Below are 8,875 nucleotides of genomic sequence, written 5' to 3' on the forward strand. Positions count from 1 at the left end.
CTTACAGGGGGAAACGAATTATCAGAGTGTGTGTTCTTCCAGCTGTGCAGCCAGTTAATTCCCTCAGTGTATCATTATGCAAATATTAATTAAAGAAGGAAGAAAATGAACATGTAATGAGCACTTCCTGCATGCGTTGTATCTTTGACTCTTCCCTGGGATTAAAAAAAAAAGGATCACTGAGCCCTGCAGCGTTCCTGGCCCTGGGAAGTTGTCTGGTTGTAACTGAACCTTGGGGAAGGGGAAGAAGCCCTCTGGGCTGCATATTCACCTCTGGCTCCAGTCTGGTTCCCTTCCTGTCAGGGGAGAAGGCTGGGGCCACCGTGGGCTGCTGTAACGGGCTCTGTGGACATGGCCCCCTGTAACGCTGAGGCCCAGAACGAGTGCTCTCCCCGTCCTCACCAGGGTGGCCCCTTTTTGGGAAACTGAATCAGGGCATGACATTTAAATGGAGGAAAGCCCCTCAGCAGCGGCAGAAAATGAAATTCACTCAGCTCGCCCAGGCACCAAAGAAACAAACTAAATCCGCCCCTCACCCCGGAAAGATAAACAATAAATAAATGTCACCTGCCATGCAAAACATCGGCATCTGCTTTTTCTTGAGACTGTGAGTCCAAACCGTGTTAAGATGTAGAAATTCTCAAGTCTACCCTCCAACAACAGACTTTAACAAACAGCAATGGCAATTAACCTCCAGATTAATAAATGTTAAATAGCCACCTGATAAGTAGTAAATGAGCTCAAAACAAGCTTTTGAGGTTGGAATCATCCTCCTTGAATTGACAGGAGGGTTTTTTTTTGCAGGGACCCCCAACACCACCTTCAGGATGCAGGGACCCCTCTCAGGAATAACACTAGATAGTTCATTATCTTAAAAACTCCAACACTTTGTGAAATTATTTAGGTAATTTATTTGCATGTAAGGATTATACCTCTAATTCCTTCTTCCAATTCTGATTTTGGACCTTGGACTCAAAAAAACCTCACCAAAAACTAGAACGGAGGCATTTGTAATAGTTGGAGTTTAGCCACTATGGGAGTTAGCATTTCCTGGGGTGGAGGGGGAAAAAATAGATAAAAAAAATTGCACTAGAAGGTGAAATTGGATTTTAAAAAATCAATGAAGTAACCAGGCTATTAAAATGGAAAATAAGTCTGATGTCATTCTGAAAAATAAAAGGGTTGAGTCACCTGCGGAGCCACTTAATTAAGCACAGGAAGTAACAAGAGAGCTTGAGTGATTTTCCCGGTTAATGTCAGTATTTCAAAATGAGTGAGGCTTTAGGCCAAGAGCATTCCTTCTAATCAGAGAGTTAAATCGGTTCTTTTGCCCTCAGGACATCTTGATACATTTTGAAGTTGATGAAGAGCAAAAAGGAATGTATTAAAAATTATCCCAACTGCACCCAAACAGGCAAAAAAGTGAGCTTTCTGCTTGTGGTCCCTGGGGCAGTGTGTGATGGGGGCCATCGGGCTGGCCCCAGGACCCTCTAGAGCAGGGAAGGATGCCGGGTGGGCTTGGGGAGGCCGCGCCTACCTTCATAAGGTCAGAGGAAGGAGTGCCAACATTTTCTCAGTGTTGCTAAGGTTTGTAGCAGTAAGAGCAGAGGCAGCGAGGTTGGGGTTTTAACAGAAGTGACTTGGGACATGCAGGCAGCTCCGGACGAGGCCTTCCATCCTCCATGACCCAGTGTCGGGAGGTGGTTGTATGGGGCCTGGCCAGACCTCCCCTCCTACCTCTGCTAAGCAGATGCCAAGCCACTGTCAGCCCCAGCCAGCTATTAAGTCTGGGGTGCACTCCCCAGCATAGCAGCAGTGTTGGAGTGTCCCAGGCCCACCCCAGGGAAGCCGGAGGACCATCCCAAAGTGCTCTGGAGGCTCTGGGTCTGTGTTCTCTGAGCCACCTGTGGAGGAGCTCCAGAGGTCACTGCCAGATCCCAGACTACAGTAGACTCAGAGGAGGACCAGGGGCCATCCTGAGATCTAATGCTCAACGCATTACCCCCCACTCACTCCCTCTGCTGTTATCAAAGCCAGCTTCCCTTTAAAAAAAAAAAAAAGATTTTATTTATTCATTTGAGAGAGAGAGAGACAGAGGGAGCACAAGCAGGGGAAGGGAAGAGGCAGAGGGAGAAGCAGGCTCCCTTCTCAGCAGGGAGCCGGATGCGGGGCTCCATCCCAGGACCCAGAGATCATGACCTGAGTCATGATCTGCCGAAGGCAGACGCTTAACCACCTGAGCCACCCAGGAGTCCCAAAGCCAGCTTCCTTCAGCATAGTTCAGGCTTAGGTCTTTTGATGTTGGTTGGTTGTTTTATGATCATTATTATCATTCTTTAACTGTGCTAAGAGGGCAAAAAGGTGAAAACTTTAATCCTCAAATCTGACCTGGTTTGGGTGGGGTGGAGACTAGGCTTGTCCAGAAGGGCTCAACACCAAAATGGAGCCTGGCTATCAGCTAAGTGCACAGATGAAGGGGTTTCCTGGACACGTAGGGAGGGCCTCTGGACGGCAAGCGTGGAGTCTCTTCCCCCACCCCCGATCAGTAAGGCAGTCTGTCCTGAATAAACTGAGCGTAATTAGTGGTTACAACCAAAAATTGGCCACAGCCAGGCAGCTGTGGGTTTTGGGGCACTCTCTTCCCCCGATGTTCATGTGGATGACGCTCCATTTGTAATGTCAACCAATATCAGAAGTGATTCCCCCCCCCACAGGATGTTTCCTTAGGGCCTCATCTTGAAATTGACAATGCCACGCTGGGCTTTCACTTTAACTTTCTCAATGTCTCTCCTTCCCCTTCCCCCCAATTCCACTCCAAATAAGGCTGCTCAGCAAAAAAACAGCAAATACATATTTGGTTTTCACAATTTTTAACTATTTAGCCAACTGAGAACCAGGTAAACGAATCCTAATCCTCTTTGGAAGACTGTCTTGAAGGAAATAGTTACCACACTCATCTATCTGATGCCAACAAGCACTGCAATGCCAGGAGCTTTGGGAATAATGGGATATTATGGGCAAGGGTGGAGTCTGACGGTTAAGTATATCCCCAGTAATACTGATCATTCTCATTTGAAAAATCTTTCCTAATTAGAGAGACCACTGGGATCAGGGGTGGGGGGCTGAAGGGAGGTGGTAGCATTGTACGCAATTGAAATAGAACATGGGCAGGGGGTCCAACACTGCAGGTTCATTGCCCTGTGCTGCTCATCTCCCCTTTCTGAGCCTCAGTTTGCTCATCTGTTAAATGGAATCAGTAACTGAGCCTTCCTTGTAAGGTCGTGATGAGACTCCTGGAACAGTCCTGGGAAGAGTTCAGCATGGTCCCCCGGATAGGATATGTACATAACTCTTTTTTTTTTTTTAAGTGAGCTCTAGGCCCAATGGGGGCTCAAACTCATGACCTCAAGATCAAGAGTCTGACTGAGCCAGCCAGGCGCCCCAACGTAATTCTTATTAGTAGCTACTGTGTCAATTTTCTTGTTCTAATTCAGTTCTTGTTTTAGACACTGGGTTGAGAAGGCAAGAGAGGAAATATGGATGGAACTTTAATAACAGATGTTGCTCTACTCTAATCTGGCCTGAGATCCTGTATAACATCACTCAGAATTACCTTCATCTTTGCATGACTTCAGTGATCAGGGGGAAAGGGGAGCATCAGTGCAGGAGAGAAAACATTAATCCACAACAGGCTGGAGATCACAGTAAAATGTTCTCTGCAAATTGCAGCAAGTGCCTCTGCAGGGGACAAGCTCAGAGGGTCGCACTCCTTACCCAGGTGCTGGCTGGGGCAGCAGGACCATCACAGGCCCTCGGCCCAGCATTCCCTGCCTGCCTTCCCCCACTGGACGGCAGGGGAACGTGCTGGGGGGGGAGGTGTGCTGTTGGGATTTGTAATAAATATATTTTCCTCTCAGACCCTGTTCCGGGCCCAGAGCTCCTACACCCTTGGAATTTCCCCGCGATAAGAGTGATAAATGTGTCTTTGTTATGTTAATGAGGTGACTACTGGAAAGCTTTTAGGTAACCTAACCAAGGGGGCTGGTTGCCAGGAGAACCAACCAGGTGATTAGAGAGTGGGACCTTTCAGTCTCTCTGCCACCCTCCTGGGAGGGGAGAGGGGCTGGAGTTTGAATCAATTACCAATGGCCAACGATTTAATCAATCATGCCTATGTAATGAAGCCTTCATAAAATCCCAAGAGGATTGGGTTCAGAGAGCTTCCAGGTGGTGGAAACGGGCTGGTTGGTGCCCCTGGAGAGAACAGGGAAGCTCCCAGCCCCGTCCCCACACCTGGCCCTATGCATCTCTTCCATCTGGCTGTTCCTGAGTTCCATCCTTTTATAATAAGCCAGTCATCTGGTAGGTAAAATGCTTCTCTGAGTTCTAGGAACTGCTCTAGCAAAAGAATCAAACCCGAGGAGGGGTCTTAGGAACCTCTGATTTACAGCCAGTTGGTAACAACCTGGCCTTTGGACTGGCATCTGAAGTGTGTGTGTGTGTGTGTGTGTGTGTGTGTTTAAGGGGGAATCTTGTGGGACACCCTGGTGTGGTCTGAGAATTGCTTGGTGTTGTGTAGGAGGCACCTCGCCCCCCCGCCCTCCCCCTCTCAAATACGTTGGAATTGGGTCCAGGAACCCGAAAGAGCAGGTCTGCAGCAGGAGGGGGGCTGGCATCGAGTGCTGGGCATGCAGGCCTTTAAGAAACTCTCCTGATGTCCCGGCCACATGCACAAACTTTCTTGCCCGTGTGAAAGCACTGGGAGAGGCGCCCTCCTGCCTGAGGAACTGTGTAAGGCCGTGAAAGAGCCGTCAATTCTAGTCACCTCTGCAAAGTTCACGGAGGTGACACCTGCTGTCATGGGGTCAAAGTGCAAATGTCACTTTGAAGCGGTTGTCAGTCATTCATTGCAGAAGGAGACAGGAAAAGGAAGAGATGAATACTCAGATCTTGTAGCTACCCTTCTCTCCCCTGTGGTGGCAATACCCAGCCCTCAATTCCGAATGCCCAGGAAGGTCGCTCATCTCCCTACCACCCCCACCCATCCCCATTCGTATCCTCCTTGCGGGTTCCATCTGACCGGGAGCGACTGGGGCTCAGCCCCTAGCTCCCGCCACTCACTGGCTGCATGCCCTGCCTTGGGGAAGATGAGTGCTCTGCCCACGTTCTCATCTGCTAAATGGGACATGCCCTAGGGTTGGCATGTTTCCTCTGGTGACAGGCCTGGCATGGAGTCAGCCGATTTCTTTTCCCTCTCCAGATCGCCGGCCTGGCCTGACCCCTCCTCTGGAACTCTTCCCTGTGTGACTGACCTCAGCCCCCGCTGTTGCGGCCCGACCCTGGCCTGCTTCCCACACCCCGCCCGCCCGGGCCCCCCGTGTCCCTCTCTGCCAGCTGGGCCCTGACCCCCCTCCTGGCCTCCAGCCCTGCCTTTGACCTGGCACCAGTGCAAATGGGGCAGACTGCTGAGATCAGGAACAGGTCGTACTTGTCACTCATTCCAGGAGCGTCCTTTCTATGTCCCGATGATCAGCTGCATGGGGAGAAGGGGGGTGACATCACCAGGCTTCATAGTCTCTCCCAGAGGGGTCCCTCTGGGCACGTGCCCTGGGGACACATCTCCCAACACCCCGACTGACAGGCCTGGAGCTGCTTTCTGTTGGAGGGTTTGCGGCTGCAGCCCGCCGCCCACGGTGGCCAAGATCTTGAGAGTAAGGCAGCGAGGTCATCCTTTTCTGGGGGGGTGGGGGGAGCAGACAGAGCTTGGGCTGTGCAACCCAAGTTAAAAGTCCACGAATTTTCTGTCAGGCACCAGCCACTCCAGATGCACAAACACACCCCTAAGATTCTTGGAGAGGAACTGTTTACAAAGCCTTCTGTGGGTCCTGACCCTTGATTCTTAGCTTCTTAGTCTGGTGGGGTTTGGATGTTCATTCGGGAGGGGCATGGATTTCATATGTGTACTGGGCTTTTGGCTGGGCCTCATCCGTTCCTGCTACCTGTTGGTTCTCAGTTCCCTTTTGGGGTGACTTCTCCCCAGTGCGTTTGGTATGGGTGAGAGAATGATCTTATGCGCCACCCTCCACCAGGGACTTCTGGGGAGCAACTCTTTCTCTTCTTGCCCTGGGCCACTCACAGAAGGGTATGTGACCTAACCCTGGCTGGAAGGCCCTCCCCAGGGGTGGCATCTGCAGTGAGTAAAGCAGGAAGGAGGGTCCGCGGGTCCAGCCGAGACGTGGGACAGACGGCCTCCTCCGCGAACTAGGGTTGTACTTTCGGCTTTCCCAGCCCTCCGGAGCAGTCCTGGCCCCCATCACCCCCAATTCCCGGAGCCCCTCATCCCCGTCCACTGCATTCTTTCATTTGAGCTAGCTGGAGTCTCTTTCTCGCCCAATACTACCAGGGTGGACACTGCCTAGCTTACAGGGAGCTACCTGAAAACTCCATGGGGCCCCTGACAGCAGCCTGGTGTTCATGCCAGTGGAGAAAGAGATGAGGAGTTCTGGCCGGCAAGCATGCCAAATGGTGTGCTCCTTCTGGAGCGGGGAGCCATTGCCAATGTCCGTAACTGATGTCTCTCTTGGGAGAGCCTGTGTGCGTGTGTGTGTGTGTGTGTGTGTGTGTGTGTATAAGAGAGTGCTTCTTACTAGTCAATTAATAGAATATGGTTTCTTTTGTTGTTGTTACTCCTTTAAAAGGGTGCATATTTGGTGCCTGAGAGAAATCTGATGCTCCAAAGCACAGCAGTGGCCAGCAGCTCTGGGTTGGCCATTCCAATTTGCCTGAGGAATGTCTCCAGCTACCACACAGTTGGTACCCCAGGACGGGTCCCTGCGGAGCCCAAGGCCCACCCTCAGCCTCGTCATAGGGATCGCAGGGGCGCCTCCGTGGCCGAGGCGAGGGCCCTCCATTCTGGAATGCCGTCACCCATGCTGGTGAGGAATGGGGCTCTGGGACAATCAGTGGTCTTCAGCGGCCAGTGGTTCAATCCACCATGTTCCTGATGATCTGTGGTGAGACTATCACCCACACATTTCTCTCCATCGTTCTTTTTTTTTTTTTTAAAGATTTTATTTACTTATTTAACAGAGAGAGAGAGACAGCGAGAGAGGGAACACAAGCAGGGGGAGTGAGAGAGGGATAAGTAGGCTTCCCTGCGGAGCAGGGAGCCCGACGCGGGGCTTGATCCCAGGACCCCGGGATCATGACCTGAGCCGAAGGCAGACGCTTAACGACTGAGCCACCCAGGCGTCCCTCCATCATTCTTTTTTTTTTTTTTAAAGATTTATTTATTTATTTGAGAGAGCGAGAATGAGAGAGAGTACATGAGAGGGGGTAAGGTCAGAGGGAGAAGCAGGCTCCTCGCTGAGCAGGGAGCCCGATGTGGGACTCGATCCCGGGACTCCAGGATCATGACCTGAGCCGAAGGCAGTCGCTTAACCAACTGAGCCACCCAGGTGTCCCTCCATCATTCTTTAAAAAAAAAAAAGTGTACAACTCAGTGGCTTTTAGCACTTTCACAACATGGAGCAACCATCGCCCTATTTCCAAAGCTTTTTCGTTGCCTCAAACGGAAACTCTGTGCCCTTTAAGCATGGCTCCCCATTCCTCCCCTCCCCTGTCCCAGGTGACCATCGTTCTACTTTCTGTCTCTGAAAGTGCCTGGGCTAGGCACCTCAGCTGAGTGGAAGCACACCGTATCTGTCCTCTCGTGTCTGTTTCAGTTAGCACCGTGTTTCCAGGGTTCATTCATGTGGTGGCAGTGTCAGCACGTCATTCCTTTGTAAGGCTGAATGATATTCCATGGGGTGTAGACGCCACGCTTTCTTTCTCTAGACATCTGTTGATGGACGTCTCGGTTGCCCCCACCTTTCAGCTATTATTAATAATGCTGCGATGAACATTGGTGTTCAAGTATCTGTTTGAGCTTCTTTTCAATTCTTCTGGATTTATACCTAGGACTGGAATTGGCTGAGTCATATGGTAACTTGATGCTTAGCATTTTGAGGTCTCACCAAACTGTTTTCCACAGCAGCTGCCCCATTCTACCTTCCTATCAGCGGCACACAAGAGTTCGAATGTCACTGCCTCCTCTCCAACACTTGGGGATGAAAGAGTGTGTCACTGTGGTTCTTATTTGGTTTGGTTTGGATTTTACTTTTTCGTTGGTTTTACTATGCAGTACATTAAGACACTGCATAACCTTCTAGAAGGGGTAGATGAGCATAACCGAGTTATTTTTTCGTCAATCAGGAAAATGCTTCCTTGATCGATATTCTCCAAACCCCTTGACACATGGTAACGATTAACTCCAGAGAAGCGTCTATCTCTTTCTATCAAGCTCCGCTGACATGAATAATTGGCAAATCTTTTTTTCCTTGCCTCCATTAGTGAACCTGTGGATGTGCGCAGAGGCTATGCTGGGGATGAGCAAGCACATGGCCATGATGTCAATCCCGGGCAGAATCTCGAGCCACATCGGGCCAGGCTGTGGTTGCCAAGGCCAAACCCTTCATCACTGTGGTTTTGATTTGCATTTCCCTAACTAATGATGGTGAACATCTTTTCATGTGCTTATCGGCCATTTGTATATCTTCTCTGGAGAAAGGTCTATTCAGACCCTTTGTACATTTTTAAACTGAGTTTGTCTTTTTGTTGTTGAGTTGTAGGAGTAGTTTATATATTCTGGATATTAAATCCTTATCACATACATGATTTGTAAATATTTTCTCCTATTCTATTGGTTGCCTTTTTACTTTCTTAATAATGTCCTTTGGGGCACTGGCTGGCTCAGTCGGTGGAGCAAGTGGTTCTTGATCTGGGTTGAGTTCGAGCCCCACGTTGGGTGTAGAGATTGCTTAAAAATAAAATCTTA

At 50.0% G+C, this 8,875-nt stretch overlaps 1 pseudogene; it reads right to left on the minus strand.

Annotated features, from left to right (window-relative positions):
* Nucleotides 1-6,862: 6,862 nt before the first annotated feature.
* Nucleotides 6,863-8,479, minus strand: LOC110587495 (annotated as a pseudogene).
* Nucleotides 8,480-8,875: the final 396 nt, after the last annotated feature.

Source organism: Neomonachus schauinslandi, chromosome 10, assembly GCF_002201575.2.
Source record: "Neomonachus schauinslandi chromosome 10, ASM220157v2, whole genome shotgun sequence".
Lineage (NCBI taxonomy): Eukaryota > Metazoa > Chordata > Mammalia > Carnivora > Phocidae > Neomonachus > Neomonachus schauinslandi.